This window comes from Notamacropus eugenii, chromosome 2 (assembly GCF_028372415.1).
Source record: "Notamacropus eugenii isolate mMacEug1 chromosome 2, mMacEug1.pri_v2, whole genome shotgun sequence".
In the NCBI taxonomy this organism is placed as follows: domain Eukaryota; kingdom Metazoa; phylum Chordata; class Mammalia; order Diprotodontia; family Macropodidae; genus Notamacropus; species Notamacropus eugenii.
In genome coordinates, this window is record NC_092873.1 from 450,883,158 (window position 1) to 450,901,321 (window position 18,164).

The window sequence follows — 18,164 nt, forward strand, 5'->3', positions numbered from 1 at the left end:
ACCCAGTAGCCAAACACTAAGTAAGACTTCTAGCATCTCCCTTCTCCCAGGCAGAGTTATTCCTATTGTGATCACTAGGTTTAACCTGAATTAGTAATTAGCCCCTGAAGAATTTATAGTAGACTGAGGTGACTGACCTTTGAGGAGATTGGTAATTAGGAACAAGTGGTCAAAGTTACCAAGAGGCAAATTTTGGTTCAATGTAAGCAAGAAGCTCCTACCAATTAGAACTTTCAAGAACTAATACTTGCTAACATTTATGTATCACTATGTGCCATATGCACTGTGCTAAGTACTTCACAACTATTCTCTCATTTGATCCTTATAGCAGGTCTTGGGAGTTAGGTTCTGTTATATACATTTTACAGATGAAGAAACAGATACAGAGTAAATGATTTGCCTAGGGTCATACACCTAGTAAGGGTCCCGAGTCAGATTTGAGCTCACTTGTTCCTGACTCCAGGTCCATCAACTTGGTCACCTAGCTGAAGCATAAGGTAAAATGTTGGATCCCCTTTCACTGCTGAGGTTGAATGAGCAATAGCGAGGGATGCTGTTGGGATGATTTCTGCTCAAGTAGTTTTTAGATTAGAAGACATCTGAAGTCCCTTGCAATTTAAATTCCAGCATTTTCTTTTACTAAATATATTTTATATTTCCCTAATATTTTTTATGTAAAAAACAAGTCTTATTGGTGAAATGGTGATTTGGTAATTTAAATGGCTAATCAGTTTATTTTTGTATATTTTAAAACCTTAATTAGCATTTCCAAGTAATACTTCAAATTTAAGAGGAAAAATTATCAAACATCCATGATCATTTTTTTTTCAAATACTATAAAAATGATTGGGATGCATTTCTTATATTAAAACCAATTATTTCTTGGGGAGGAGGTGAGATGACTTCTTTGACTGTTGGGATTAAACAAATGTCTTTTTCTAACTAAAAATGTATATTGCTACCCAGAATCCAAAACTATGTGTTTTACAGAGATATTTGGAGCTATTTAATTAATTAATGTTTGTAAAGTTTTTCAAAATTCTCAAACATGGCACTCTGGATTATGGAGAGGGGAGGGAGGCCACCCAGAGCTTTTCTCAGGGCATCATGAGAGTTGTAGTTGGTAGAAGCCTTGTTCACTCTCCCTTTTCTCCTGCTTCTTGCAACCTCAGTTTTAGCCCCATAAGCTTGAGTTCCCATGGCCACATGCAACCATGATGGCTGCCTACTCCTCAGGCTCACAGCTCCTGAGACCCCTAGGTTCTGGGGTGAAGAAACTCTACTTTGGTGGGTGGGGGGTCCAAGAGAAGTGAAAAGGAAAAGTATTTAAAGAAGAAAGGAAAGGAAAGGAAAGTTGGGAATGGAGGTAGGAGAGGAGGGAGTTGGGGGGAGGGAGTTATTAAATATTAAAAAGACAAACCAGAGGAACTTAATTATTCTTTCAGAACTGATGTCATCCTGATATCAGATGGTTCAGGGGTCATCTCTTTGTCTGATGAAGATAGTGCCTACAGATGTAAAAGAAAGAACAGAGGAAACTAGATACTGGAAAGTCACTGTGATCAGCATTCTGATGAACTATCTAGAAAGAAATACGAGAGTTATTAAGAAGTCTAAACTTGGAGAAAGGTCTAATGTGATTCAGGAAGTCATGATTATAGAGGATAGATCAAATGAAGAGAAGGAGATGACTATCTCTGGAACTGGAGAAAGTAATGTGGAACGCTGGACTTTACTAGAATGGGAAATAGAGGACAAAGATGATAACATTCTTCTCCACTTTGTGGGCTGTGAAACTTCTCTTGATGAAGACAAAAATGATGTAAACTGGTTCATCAGTGAGAAAGATCTTGAGGCTCAAATAAATAATAACAGGTCACTTGGTAAATGAACCAGATGCTATTCAACTGACAAAAATGTTACCTGTAGAAATTATGAAAAACATGGTCATTTGTCAAAAAAACTGCCTGTTCCACAGAAAATATGTGTCTGTTGCCTGTGTGCTGAGAGATGACATCTACAGTATGATTGCCTAGCTCGGTTTTGTTTAGATTGTTTTTTGCCTGTGTGTCATTCCAACAAATGCCTTGAAAGATCTTTATGTAAAAAGAAAACATTGTGAATAGTATGATATGAAACATCACTATGCTGATACTTTCCCAGAAATATGGAGGCACTGTCACCTAAATACCAAACATGAACCACCCAAGAGGCCAAAGACCTATTTTGGAAGATCAGCCTTAGTATGCTACTACAACTGTTCTTGGAAAGGCTGTTATGAAAATGAGTACACAGAAAGAGGGATGTTAAGTAGAACATTTCCAACAGTACTATTCATCTACTACTGTGATAAGAAGCATGATATCTGGAAACAAGAACAAAGAACACAGTAGAGAGTAGAACTTCAAAAAAATGGAATTTTCTAAGACCATTCAAGAGATCCCATTTGGAATCAATAAACATGAGTTCCTACCTTGGAATAAAAAGAACACACCATGCAGGAAGAATGCAGCTGGCATCAAGAAAAGAGGTATCTCAGAAGAACAAAAATAAGCAATTGGAACAGTAGAAGCCAAGAAAAAAGGAATCCAGGATGGCTGTCCAAAGGTGGTATGATGCAGATGAAGATTTTATCAGAGGACCTAGAAGTTACTCTTCATCTCATCCCACTTAGGGCACCATCACTGAAAGAGGAATGGAGGAGAGCTTTACAAAATGGGTAAATGGGAAAAGTATAAGAAAGGAAAGAGAAAAAGAGTAGATGATAAGGAAAGTGTATTCCTTAGTAAGCAGAGAAAAAAAGAAATCAAAACTGAGGAACAACTGTTGACTTGGCAGTTACATCATAATCTTCTGTCCACGTCTGCCAGTGCTCTGGCATTATGTTTTCTTACCTCATAAAAGAAGTGAGATGTATTTATTCCAGCTCTAAAGAAGCTAAGTTCATAGAACAGAGCTCTTGGCTTCTGTTTTTAAGCAAATGATTTGCTATTCTCCATGACCAATAAGTTGTTTAATGTGTGAGAAGGTAAAAAGATAAATTAGCTTTCCTTTTTCAGAACTACTCCTATTTGATAAATTGTACTTTTGACTTAGAAGCGTGGGAATGAGAAAGCTTAATTTTGTGGTGTTGTTTGTTGTTACTGTTTTTTAAGAAGCCTTTTTAAATGTACTTTACCAAGAAAAGTAGTTTATTAAACGTCATTCGTCTACAATCTATATTTTTTAAAAACAAAGTCTTGAAGTAAAAAAAGAAATGAATGTTGATAAGATAATTTATTCAATCATTTTCAAGATTCATTTTTACACCAATTGGGAAAGTTTAAAATGTGCTTTGTTGTGTATTCAGCTTCTCCTGCTTCTAAAGCTTGTTCTGATGTCAGCCTTGGTAAGGAACATGACAGTCTGACTTTGAAAATGAGTGAAGTGTCCTAAGTATGATTATGAAATTACTGAAGCATTAAGGAGATAGGGAACTGAGCCATAGGAAAAGAGAGGGAAACATTCTGTTATAACTAATAAAAGGAACAAAAATTCTGACAATTGCATGAGAAGGAGAAATAGATCAAGGTATTCTGTAATCACTAAAGAATATTTTTCCTCAGTGTGAAAATCACCCTAATGATGTCAATCACCTAAATAAGCAAAAAAAATCTTTAAAAATTAAAAATCACAACATTTACTGCAGTAAAAACTAAAAAAAATCTCAGAGATAAGGACGATATAGCTTCTAAGGTCTAACATGACACTAACTGCTTTTAGGAAAGATGGCAGTAGGAACAAAATAAAGCAGGATTTATGAAAAAACTGGTCAAATGACTGCAAGGAGAACTGACACTAACTTTATATAGCTCATTATTAATGATCCAGTTCAATTGCCATAGTTCATTTTCTATTAGCTGTATTTTCATTATGTCATTAATAAATACTTGACTGCTGGATTCTGTTACAGGGCCCCATGATATCACATAGATGAATAGGCTTTCATAGTCTTGACATGTTGTCAAACAATTAATGCAGAGAAAAGATACTCAGTTTTTGGCCAGTCAGAGTGTAAGTGGAATTAAAACAACTTTGACTAGTAATCAGTAGGTAAAGCAGAGAAACTTGGCCATAGAAACTTTTACAAGATGAAAAGTTGGACAAGGAACACCCATACTTCATGCCTTTAGAAGCAAAACTTCTAGCAGCCTTTACCTTGAAAGACTTTAGGTAGAAGAAATGGAATATATGCTCTCTTCTTTGAATATGCTTAGCCTTACATAAGAAGGATTTTCTGTTTATAATCAAATTCATGGCTGGAAGGGAGACTAACCTTATTCTTACACCTTTAGAATATATCCATCTTTAAATCATCCTACAGATGGTAATATGTGAATACAGTGTTCTTTGGTATTTTTCTACTTGTGAGCATAACAGGTTGACTGTCTCCAGGAGAAAATGTGTTATGATATTTTCTCTTTCCTACCCCAAGTGATATACACAGAAATTCATGCAAATGTTAGTATTTAAGTGTTCAAGAAGAGTTTATGATTTAGGTTTCAGGACTGAAAGTTACAAGTAGCTGATAATAAGTTAGGCAACTTTTTACCCTGAAACCAATACACATCATTCCTGCAGGGCTTAAAACTTAGAAACTGGCTACTGCTGGAGATTAGATGCTGACAAGACTTCAGTTATCTTTCATAAGATATTCTTTTCATTTTTGGCATCTAGTATTGTTTGATGAGGATTAAATGAATTTATGATCTTAGACATAACCAAAAGATTGTTGTTCCAATTGAAACCGTGACAGCTGAAATAGAGGTTAGCTATTAACTCACATAAGAAATTCCATGGAAGGTAGTAGGGATGGAGTCAAGATGGCTGAGTAGAATCTGCTAGAAGACCTGCTAGAGCTCTCCCACCAAAACCCTTAAAATACCTGTAAAAATAGCTCTAAGCAAATTCTAGATCAGCAAAAGTCACAAAATGACAGAGTGAAACAGATTTTCAGCCCAAGACAGCCTATTTTGGACCTCTCACCCTTTGGGGGAACCCAGTTGATCTGGGTTTCAGTCCTAAGTGGTGTTTCTAGTCTGAAGGAGGAGCACTGGCATGGTGGAGCAGGTGGTGGCTGTGGAGAGGGAATCTTACTCACAGTTCCAGGGAAGAAAAGAGTGCTTGTGGTTGTTCACAGAACAGAATGCAGGCCAAGAGAAGAATAAACACCTCTCCCCTAACTATGTACTTTGGAGGAGCTGAGAACTTACATTTCTCTAGAGATATCTCAGGGGAACAATTGCACAAAAACTCTGCAGCCTGGGGTAGTATACTCTCCACTTGACAAAGGACTCAAAAGTCAAGTAATTGGCTGGGGAAATGCCCCACAAGGGGGAAGAATAAGGCTATAGAAGGCTAATTTCTTAGTGAAAAGGTGTTTTTATCTACCCTTTCAGATGAGGAAGAGCAAAGCATACAACTAGAGGAAGATAGCAATGTCAAGGCTCCAACACCTAAAGCCTCCAAAAAATATGCGGTAGTCTCAGGCCATGGAAGAGCTCACAAAGGATTTTGAAAGTAAAGTAAGAAGAGGTGGAAGAAAAATTGGGAAGAGAAATGAGAGCAATGCAGGAAAATCATGAAAAGCAAGTCAACAGCTTATTAAAGGAGATTCCCCCCCAAAGCTGAAAAATATAACACCTTTAAAAATAGACTGACTCAAATGGCAAAACAAATCCAAAAAGCCAATGATAAGAAGAATTCCTTAAAAAGCAGAATTGGTCAAATGGAAAAGGAGGTTCAAAAGCTCACTGAAAAAAAATAGTTCTTTAAAAATTAGAATGAAGGAGATGGAAACTAATGACATTAGGAGAAAGCAAGAAATTACAATACAAAACCAAAAGAATGAAAAAAAAGAAGACAATGTGAAATAATATCTGAACTGGAAAAACATCTGAACTGAAAAATAGATCCAGGAGAGATAATTTAAAAATTATTGGTCTACCTGAAAACCATGATCAAAAAAAGAGCCTAGATATCATCTTCCAAGAAATTATCAAGGAAAACTGCCCTGATATTCTAGAAGCAGGGGCGAGAATAGAAATGGAAAGAATTTACCAATCACTTTCTGAAACAGACCCTAAAAGGAAAGCTTCTAGGAATATTGTAGCCAAATTCCAGAGTTTCCAGGTCAAGGAGAAAATATTACAAGCAACCAGAAAGAAACAATTCAAGCATTGTGGAAATAGTCAGAACAACACAGGGTTTAACAGTTTCTAAACTAAGAGATTGGAAGGCTTTGAAAATGATATTCCAGAGGTCAAAGGAGTAAGGATTTAAAGCAAGAATCACCTACCCAGTAAAACTGAGTATAATACTTCAGAGAAAAAAATGAAATTTCAATGAAATAGAGTACTTCCAAGCACTCTTGTTGAAAATACCAAAACTGAATAGAAAATCTGACTTTCAAACACAGGAATCAAGAGAAGAATGAAAAGGTAAATAGGAAAGGGAAACAATAAGGGACTTATTAAAATTGAGCTGTTTACATTCCTACATGGAATAATGATATTTGTAACTCATGAGACCTTTTTCAGTATTAGGGTAGTTACAGGGATTGCATATATATATATATATATATATATATATATATACACATATATATGTATATATATATACATATATATGTATATATATGTGTGTGTGTATGTATATATATACATATACACATATATACATATATAGTACATAAATGTGTGTATATATACATATAAACGGGGGTATACATGTATGTATGTATATATTACATATGTGTATATATGTATATGTGTATGGGTGTATGTGTGTATATGTATACACACACACACACACACACACACACATAGACAGTGGGCACAGAGTGAGCTGAATACGAAAGAAGATTACCTGAAAAATAAAATTTACTATTGAGTGGAACATACTAGGAGTAAGAGAAAGGGGGAGGTAGAATGTAGCAAATCATCTTACATGAAAGAGGCAAGAAAGAGCTTCTACAATGGAGGGAAAGAGGGGAGAGATGAAAGGGAATGAGTAAGTCTTACTCTCATGGAATTTGGCTTAAGGAGGGAATAACACGCACTCAATTGGATATGGAAATCTATTTTACCCTACAGGAAGGCAGGGGGGAAGAGGATAGCAGAGGAAAAATAATAGAAGGGACAGTCAATGGCAAAAGGGGTAATCAGAAGCAAACATTATTGTGAGAGTGCAGGTCAGGTCAAGGGAGAGAATGGATTAAATTGAGGGCAGGAGAGGACAGAGGGAAATGTGGTTAGTCTTTTGCAACATAACTGTTATGGAATTGTTTTACATGGTTACACATGTATGACATATATTGAATTGCTTGCTTTCTCAATGAGGGTGGGTGGGCGGGAAGGAAGGGAGAAAATATGGAACTCAAAACTTCAATAATGAATGTTAAAAATTGTTTTTGCATGCAACTGGGAAATACGATGCAGAGGCAATAGGGCATAGAAATCTATTTTGCCCTATAGGAAAATACAGGGAAGGGGGAATCAATAGAAAGGAAGACATACTAGAGGAAGAGGTGGTTGAGGGCATGCTGTTCTGGGGTGGAGGTTGGTAGAGATGGGGAGAAAATTTTGCATTCAAATTCTTTTGGAAATGAAAGTTGAAAATTGAAGAAATATATTTATTTTTAAAAAAGAAGTTCTATGGAAACTTGAAAATCCAACTGGCAGAATAAACTTACACTAAGTTGGACTTTCTATGTCAGTAAAATTCTCTAAGAGTATAGCAACCTTTTAGCTGTCATAATTCTTTAACAATCTGCAAATAATAATTGCAACAACAAAAACTTTTCACAAAGTACTTTTAAATTTGAAGTCCCAAATTTGATTTTGTTCCTTATGATTAGAATGATTATAAAACCCTACCTTCTCACTGATATCTGAAATTCTACCTGTAGAGTTTCATTTCTTTAGTCTTGAGGCTTTGATCTCTGCTAAAAATGCAAATTCTGTTTACTAAATGCCAGATTAAGTTATATCAGTCATTACCACTCTTCTAAAAGTATGTTTGAGGTTGAGAACAGAGGAAGAAGAACATAAAGACTGATGTCTAAGGTGAAGATGGAGGGAAGACCAAAAAAGAAGAAAGATCAAAGACCTAGAGATACAATAATACCTATGACAAAATTTGTACAGTGCAGAATGTCACAATTTTGCTGAGGGCCAACACTGACCAGAATCAATAGGAAAAAAAGTTTTAGCATACTACCTCTTATAGTATATTTATATTTATCATGACTTTTTGGCAAAAGTTAAATTCTATCTACTACTCTTAAATTCTATCTAGCTACTCTTAAACTCCTTGATATTGTAGCCTGCTATCAGTCATTCTTCACCAAACCCTAACCATAATTTAATCCCGCCATCTACCTCCCTTGCTCCAACTCATAAACTTTTGAACATAAATGAAATTTTAAAAGAGTAGCTAACTGTGGTGACTGGGTATACTACAAGTTGAACTCTTTTATTACTGTAAATAGCTTCAGTACGTGTGTCAAATAGCCTTAGTAAATGTATCCACAGACATTAAAAAATCATAAATAAATGAACAAAAAAACACAATCTGTTTAGTAGAATTATTGCACTGATATCCCATAGATATATGAATATATATTCTTTATTTTAAACTTATGCAATAAAACAAGGATTTCTGTAATATAGTTAATAAAAATTTGATTGTACATGAGACAGTAAATTTACTTTGTAAAACTTGCTATTCCCTTCAACTACACACCAAAATGATCATGTAAATTTCATTTTTCTTCCTTCTCCCCCCAACACCAATCCTAGAAATGGCTACCATTAGACACAAATAAGTATATGTGTATGCATGTATGTAATTTTATTTTATACATACTTCTATTTATCAGTTATTTTTCTGGATGCAGAGAGTATGTTTTTTCATATGACCTTTATAGCTAATTTAGGTATTTGCAACAGTCAAAATAACTTGTTCACTCAATGTCATTCTTGCAACAACATAGCTCTTACCATTTACAAAGTGTTTTTGGTTCTGTTCATTTCACTTTTCATTATTTCGTGCACATCTTTCCATATTTTTCTAAAAATAATTGTGCTCATCATTTTTATAGCACAGCAATATTCCATTTTTATTTGGTTGTAAGGGCATTAGGGAATAGGTATTAGACTTGCAGTTTGATTAAAAATTAGTTAGACACAAAGATGGTGGAAAGAGGCCAAGAAATTGCCTAAGCTCCCCCCAATTTCCCTCAGAAACAAAGCTAAACAAAACCTCTAAGTGGATTCTGGAACAACAGAACCCACAAAAAGATATAGTGAAAGAATTTTCCACCTTAAGATTACTTATGACTTCAAGAAAGAGCTTTCTCACTTAGGTAAAGGGGGAGAATCCCCAAATAAAGATAGTGCCATGGAAAACCAACAGAAGAGTCTAAGCCAGAGGACAAAGCAATGCCAAAGATCTCTTGGTCATTGGCTCAATAGCCTTCCAGTCCCAGTGTAGAAAACAAATTGTGAGTCCTGGAACTCTAGCACAACAGGCACCACTAGGCTGGACTGCCTAGCACAGAGAGCAAGTCACAAGCATCTGAAGTCCTGGTGTGGAAAGCCAGTGGCTACTTTTCTGGACCCAAACATAAAAAGCTTGGGACAGTGACCCCTGTACCCTAGGAGCAGAACTGAATTTTGAAAGTTGTGTAGTAGTCTAAAAATGAGTAATAAACAAAAAAGAGCAATGATTACAGAAAGATTTTATGGAGACAGGGAAGATCAAAGCACAAACTCAGAAAAAAGGAAAAGATTATCAAAATGCTTTCATTTAATGGCTCAAAGGGCAATATCAGTTGGTCTCAAGATCAAAAGTCCTCTTGGAAGAACTAAAAAAAAAATTAAAAATACAATAAGAGAGAAATATATTGGAAAAAGAAATAAGCTATGTAAGAGAATAATGAAAAAGAATCAATAGCTTAGAAGAGGAAGTACACAAATTGACAAAAGAAAACAATCCCTTAAAAATAGATTTGGTCAAATGGAAGAAAAAAAAATTCACTGAAGAAAATAACTCCTTTAAAAATCAGGGGTAGAGCCAAGATGACAGAATAAAAACAAAGACTTTCTTGAGCTGTCTCTAAAAGTCCTCCAAATACCTGTAAAAAATTGGCTCAAAACAAATTCTAGAGTCACAGAACCCACAAAATGACAGACTGAAAAAAATTTCCAGCTCAAGACAATCTGGAAAGTTGACAGAAAGGGTTTATCACCTGAGGCAGGAAGTAAAGCACAGTCTTCTGTGGGATGAACCGGCATAGACAAGCAGGAGTAGGATTCAGGAGACTGGATCATTGGCAATGAAAGTTTCCACACTTCTCAATCTACAAATGCCAAAAAGTTCAGTGGGAAAACTCTATGGGACTTCTGTGAAAGAGGAGCATTGGATCTGACTAAGTCTGGGTCCACTTCCAGACATTTGGTGGTAGTGGTGGTAGAGGCTGGTGGCAACAGAGCAGTAGCCACAGAGGCTGCTTCTGGAGATCTGAGGACACAGATGGTCAGAGATTGAACCTCTAATACAAAATCCCTGAAGCCTAGAAAAGTTTACCCACCCCCATTCCATTGGAAACAGAGTCTTACCTTGACAAAGAGTTATAAAGTCAAGTATTTGACTGGGAGATGAGTAAATATTGTAAAAGAACTCCAACTATAGAATCTTACTTTGGTGACAAAGAAGATCTAAAGATACAGTGAGAAGAAGACAACATAGTCAAAGCTTTCATCAAAAGCTTCGAAGAAAAATATAATTTGGCCATTGTAGGCCATGGAGGAACTCAAAAAGAATTTTGAAAATAAAATAAGAGAAGTAGAGAAAAAATTGGGAAGAGAAATGAGAGTGATGCAAGAAAATTATGAAAAATGAGTCAACACCTTGCTAAAGGAAACCCCCCAAAATACTGAAGAAATCAATACCTTAAAAATCCACTAACCCAAATGGCAAAAGAAATCTAAAAACCCAATGAGGAGAAAAATGACTTAAAGAGCAGAATTGACAAAAGGAAAAGAAGAAAATGATTCTTTCAAAATTAGAATGGAGCAAATGGAAGCTAATGATTTTATGAGAAATCAAGAAATTATAAAACAGTACTAAAAGAATAAAAAGAATTAGAAGAAATGTGAAATATCTCACTGGAAAACCACTGACCTGGAATATCTATCCAGGGGAGATAATTTAAAAATTATTGGCCTGAAAACCATGATCAAAAAAGAGCCTAGACATCATCTTTCAAGAAATTATCAAGGAAAACTGCCCTCATAGTCTAGAACCAAAGTGTAAAAAAAATGGAAAGAATCTACCAATCCCCTATGGAAAGACATCCTAAAAAGAAAACTCTTAGGGATATTTTAGCCAAATTCCAGAGTTCCCAGTTCAAGGAGAAAGTATTACAAGCAACCAGAAAGAAAGAATTTGATTACTGGAAATACAATCAGAATAATACAAGATCTAGCAGTTTCTACATTAAGGGATTTAAGGGCTTGGAATATGAGATTCTGCAGGTCAGAGAATCACCTACCCAGCAAAAGTAAGCATAATCCTTTGTGGGAGGGAGGAAATGGTCATTCAATAAAATACAGGATTTTCAAACATTCTTGATGAAAAGACAAGAGCTGAATAGAAAAATTGACTTTCAAACACAAGAATCAAGAGAAGCATGAAAAGGCAAACCAGAAAGAGAAATCATAAGAAAATTATCAAAGTTGAACTCTTTTAATTCCTACATGGAAAGTTGATATTTGTAACTCATGAGACCTTTCTCAGTATCAGAGGAGTTGGGGGAAATAGATAGATAGATAGATAGATAGATAGATAGATAGATAGATAGATAGATAGATAGATAGATAGATAGATGATAGATAGACAGACAGACAGAAGACAGAAGGCATAGGTGGAATTGAATATGAAGGGGTGATATCTAAAAGTAAAATTAAGGGATGAGAGAGGAATATTTTGGAAGTAGGAGAAAGTGAGACTTAGAATGGGGTAAGTTATCTCACATAAAAGAGACAAGAAAAAAGTTTCACAATGGAGGGTAAGAGGGGAGAGGTGAGAGAGAATGAGTGAACCTTACTCTGATTGGATTTGGCTTAAGGAGGAAATAAAATACACACTCAGTGGGGTATCTTACCTTAAAGGAAAGCATGGGGAAAGAGTAAAGAGTGGGAGATAATAGAAAGGGGGACAGTTTGGGGGAGGGGGTAGTCAAAAGCAAGCATTTTAGAAAAGGTACAAGGTCAAAGTAGAAAATAGAATAATAGGGGAGCAGGAAATATAGTTAGTCTTTCACAACATGACTTTTATGGAGGTGTTTTACATAGCTGCACATATATAACCTATTAATTGTTTGTCTTCTCAACGGAGGTAGGTGGGGAGGTAAGTAGGGAGAGAATTTGAAACTCAGTTTTAAAAACAAATGTTTAAAAATTGCTTTTACATGCAACTGGGAAATAAGATTTATAAGCAATGGAATATAGAAATCTACCTTGCCCTTCAAGAAAGAAAAGAGGAAGAGGAAAATAGGGGGTGATGATAAGAGGGAGGGTAGACTAGGGGAAAGGGTAAACAGAATGCATGCCAGACTAAGGTGGGGGGGAAGGGAGAGATGGTGAGAAAATTTGAAACTTAAAATCTTATGGAAATGAATGTTGAAAACTAAAAATAATTTTTTTTTTTTTATAAAATAGAATGTGTCAAATGGAAGTAAAAGTAGAAAAGCTAACTGAAGAAAATAATTCATCAAAAATTAGAATCGGACAAACAGATGTGAGTGACTCTATGAGACATCAAGAATCAGTCAAACAAAATCAAAAGAATGAAAAAGCAGAAGAAAATGTAAAATGCCTCAGTGGAAAAACAACTGAACTTGAAAATTGATCCAAGAAAGCTAATTTAGCAATTATTGGACTACATGAAAAAGAAAGAGAGTCAGGACCTCACCTTTCAAAATATTATCAAGGAAAATTGCCCTCATATCCTAGAACTAGAAGGTACAATAGTCATTGGAAGAATCCTCAAATTACCTCCTGAATATCCCAAAATGAAAATTCCAAGGAATACTGCAGTAAAATTCCAAAATTATCAGATCACAGAGAAAATACTACTAATAGTCAGAAAGAAATAATTCAAATATCAAGGACCACAATCAAGATCACATAGGACTTATCAGTTTCTTCATTAAAGGATCAAAGGACTGGCAATATTACATTCTGAAAAGCAAAGGAGCTTGGATTATAACAAAGAATCAATTATCCAGCCAGACTGAGTATGATCACTCAGGGGAAAAGATGGATATTTAATTTCAACATTTCTTGATGAAAAGATCAGAGTAGGACAGAAAATTATAACTTGAAAAGCAAGACTCAAGAGAAGCATTAAAAGGTAAACAGAACAAAAAACAAGTTTTTCAATTATATTAAACTATTTATCTCTGCACATGAGAAGATGATACTTGTAACTCTTGAGAACTATCTCTACATTAGGGCAGTTAGAAGGAATACACATAAACCGAAGGTGTGGGGTACAATATGACTTTTATGAGATGATATAAAATATAAGGGGTGAAAAAAAGATTGTACTGGGAGAAGGGGAAAAGGGGAGGCAGAATAGGGTAAATTATGTCATATGAAGAGGTGCAAAAGACCTAGACATATTAAAGTAGAAGTAAAGAAGGAAGGGTATGAGCATTGTCTGAACCTAATTCTCATCAGATTGATTCAAAGAGGGAATAACATATACCCAAAGTTGGGTAAAGAAATTTATCTTACCCTATAGGGAAGTAGGAAAGGAAATGGGTGGAAAAGGCAAGGGGGTGAAAGAAGAGAGGGAAGATTGAGGGAGATGGTGGTTGTAGCAGCAAGCACCCTGACACGTACAGGATAGACTGCTAGCAGAGGTTCTTAGATTTGCTTTTCTAAAAGGAAAGCAACTTTTGAGGGGTCAACACTCTTCTTTAATCATAAATACTAGCAGAGAAGAAAAGACCAACAGATAAAGCTTCTAACTGCCTGACCATAAGCAATACATACATCACAGATCAACAGATAGATTCAACTGTCTGACCATTACATACGTAGTTACTAGAGAGAAAGACACCAACATCTGGGTTTTCAAAGTTGGGGAGCTGCTTAAAAGCTACCCAGAGTGTCATCAGGCGCACAAATGTTCTTCCAAAGAATAAGCCACCAAAGCACAACTATATATACATATATATATATATATATATATCCTCCCCTAATTAGGCTTCTCTTAATGAGTTCCACCTAGGGATTATTAATGGGCAGGGGAGATCTTTAACTCTCATTGCCTGTGGTTGCTTATGTTACAGTTACCAGAAGCAAAACAACACGAAGAGGGAAAGGGTAAAAAGAGAAACAAAATTATAAATGAGAGTAACTAGAATGAAGGAAACCATGCAGCTAATAATAATAACTATAAAAGTGAATGGGATGAGCTCTCCCATAAAACAGAACTGCGTAGGAAAATAAATCAAAAAACAGAATCCTACAATATGTTGTTTACAAGAAACACACTTGAAGCACTGGGACACATGCAAAGTTAAGGTAAAAGACTGGAGCAGGACATATGCTTCAGCTAAAGTAAAAAATAAAGCAGAAGTAGTAATCCTGATCAACAAAGCAAAAGTTAAAATAGATCTAATTAAAATAGATAATGAAGGAAACTATACCTTGCTAAAAGGTACCATACACAATGAAGTAATATCAATGCTAAACAAATATGCATCAAGTAATATAGCATCCAAATTCTTAGAGGAGAAGTTAAGGGAATTATAGGAAGAAATTGATGCTAAAAGCATAATAATGGAAGACCTCAATCTCCCCCTCTAAAAACAACATGAAACTAATGACAAAATCAGCAAAAGAGAAATTAAGGAGGTGAATAGAATTTTGGAAAAGTTAGATATGATAGACCTTTGGAGAAAATTGAATGGGGATTGAAAGGAATATACTTTTTCTCAGTAGTATACGGCAAATACGTAAAAATTGACTACGTATTAGGGCATAAAAATCTCACAATCAAGTCTAGAAAGATTTTAAATAGTAAATGTTTCCTTTTCAGATCATGATGTAATGAAAAGTTATGTATAAAAAAGGGTAATGGAAAGACAGACTAAAACCTAGTTGGAAACTAAATAATCTAATCCAAAAGAATGAGTGGGTCAAACCACAAATCATAGAAACAATTATTTCCTGAAAGAGAATGATAATAATGAGGTAACATACTGAAACTTATCAGATGCAGCCAAAGCAAACATTAGGGAAATATTATAACTCTAAACGATTACTTAAATAAAATGGAGAATAAGATCAATGAGTTGGGCATGGAATTTTAAAAAAATAAGATACACAAAGAACAAATTAATAATTCACAATTAAATAACAAATTAGGAATTCTAAAAATCAAAGAAGAGATTAACAAAATTGAAAGCAAGAAAAGTATAGAACTAATTAATAAAACTAAGAGCTAGCTTTGGGAAAAAAATCAATAACATAGATAAATCTTTGGGTAATTTTATTAGAAAAAGCAAAGAAGAAAACCAACCAGCATCAAAATGAAAAGGGTGAAATCACTGCCAATGAAGAAGTAATTAAAGCAATCCTTAGGAAACATTTTGCCTAATTATCTGCCAATAAATCTGACAATCTATGTGAAGTAGATGAATATTTATAAAACTTTAAATTTCCCAGCAGATTAACAGAAGAGGAAATAAAACACTTAACTCCATTTTAGAAAAAAAAAAAATGAACAAGGCACTAATGAAGTCCATAAGAAAAAAATCTCCAGGAACAGATGGATTTACAAGTGAATTCTACCAAACATTTAAAGACCAATATTTTTCAGTACTATATAAACTATTTGGAAAAATAGGTCAAGAAAGAGTACTGCCAAATTCCTCTCATGACACCAACATGGTGTTGATACAAAAAAATCAGGAAAAGTCAAAACAGAGAAAGAAAAGTATAGATGAATTTCCCTAATGAAAATTTACGCAGAAATTTTAAACAAAATAGATACAATATTAGCAAAGAGATGACAGTATTGGTAATGTACTATAACCAGATGGGATTTATGTCAGGAGTGCAGTGCTGGTTCAAAACTATTAGCATAATTGGCCATGTAAACAGCAAAAATAACAAAAGTCATATCATTATCTCAACAGATGCCAAAAAATCTTTTGATAAAATACTGCATCCATTCCTATTAAAAACACTAGAGAACATAGGGATAAATGGAGTTTTCTTTAAATGGTAAGCAATATCTATCTAAAATCATCAGCAAGCATTATGTATAGTAGGGATAAGCTAGAAACATTCCCAATAAGCAGAAGTGAAACAAGGATGCCCATTATCACCACGGTTATAGGTTTCTAACTGAGAATGTTAGGTTTAGTGATAAGAGAAGAAAACAAAATTAGAGGAATTAGAATAGGCCATGAGGAATCAGTTATCATGCTTTGCAGATGATATGATGGTGCACTTAGAAAATCAACTAAAAGAAAACTACTTGAAACAATCAACAACTTTAGCAAAGCTGCAGAATATAAAATAAATACACATAAAACATCAGCAGTTTCATATATTACCACAAAGCCCAATAACAAGAGTTAGAAAGAGAAATTCCCTTTAAAATAACTGTAGACAACATAAAACATTTAGTAACTATATGAATGCAGTAACAAAACACTTTTCACACAAATAAAGTGAGATGTAAATAAATCATAAAAATATCAGTTGTTCAGGGGTAGATCAAGTTAATGATAATGATAATTCTGAATAAATTAATTTGCTTATTCAGTGCCTTATCAATCAAACTATCAAAATATTATTTTATAAAGCTATAAAAAATAACAAAATTCATCCAGAAAAACAAAAGATCAAGAATATAAAGGGAATTCATGAAAAAAATGCAAATGAAGGTGAAAAATTTATACCAGATACAAAACTATTTTATAAATCAGCAGTCATCAAAGCTATCATGAAGTACTGGCCAAGAAATAGTGGGTGGATTGGTGGAAGAGATTAGATACCCAAGACAAGAGTCAATGATTATAGTAATCTACTGTTTGATAAACACAGACACCAGATTCTGGGATAAGAATTTCCTATTTGATAAAAATTGCTGGGAAAACTGGAAAACAGTATGGCAGAAACTAGGCATAGACGACCAACCTATACCCTACACCAAGAAAAGTTCAAAATTGGTACATGATTTAGATAAAAAATGTAATAACATAAGTAAGTTAGGACAGAAAAGGATAGTTTTACCTGTCAGATCTCTGGAGAAAGAAAGAATTTTTTAACAAAAGAGAGAGAAAACATTATAAAATGCAAAACAGATAATTTTGATTACATCAAATTCAAATGCTTTTGTAGAAAAAAAGCCAATGCCACCAAAATTCGAAGGAAAGCAGAAATCTGGGAAATATTTTTATAGTCAGTATTTCTGATAAAGGTCCCATTTCTAAAATATATAGAGAATTGAATCAAATTTATAAGGATAAAGTCATTCTCCAAATGATAAATGGTCAAATGGTGTGAAAAGGCAGTTTTATAGTCATATGAAAAAAAGTTCTAAATCACTATTGATTAGAGAAATGCAAATTTAAACAATTCTGAGGTACCACACCATACCTATCAAATTGGCTAAATATGACAGAAAATGTAGATGATAAATGTTGGGAAAATTGGGACAACAATGTTTGGTTTATGGATTATGAACCTCTCCAACCTTTCTGGAGAGCAATTCAGAACTATATCCAAATAGCAACCAAACTGTCCATATCCTTAGATTCAGCAATACTACTTTTAATGCTGTACCTCAAAGATGGGAAAAGGACCCAGATGTACAAAAATATTTATAACAGCTCTTTTAGAGGTGACAAAGACTTGGAAAATTGAGGGGATAACCATCAGTTGGGGCATGGTTGAGCAAGTTGTTACATATGAATGTAGTGGAATACCATTGTGTTATAAAAAATGATGAACAGGCAGATTTCAGAAAAACCTGGAAAGACTTAGATGAATTGATGCTGAGTGAAGTGAGCAGAACCGGCACAACATTTTACA

At 34.5% G+C, this 18,164-nt stretch overlaps 1 pseudogene; it reads left to right on the forward strand.

Moving 5' to 3' along the window:
• The first annotated feature begins 1,360 nt into the window (after window positions 1-1,360).
• Window positions 1,361-2,569, forward strand: LOC140523171 (zinc finger CCHC domain-containing protein 7 pseudogene; annotated as a pseudogene).
• The last annotated feature ends 15,595 nt before the right edge of the window (window positions 2,570-18,164 follow it).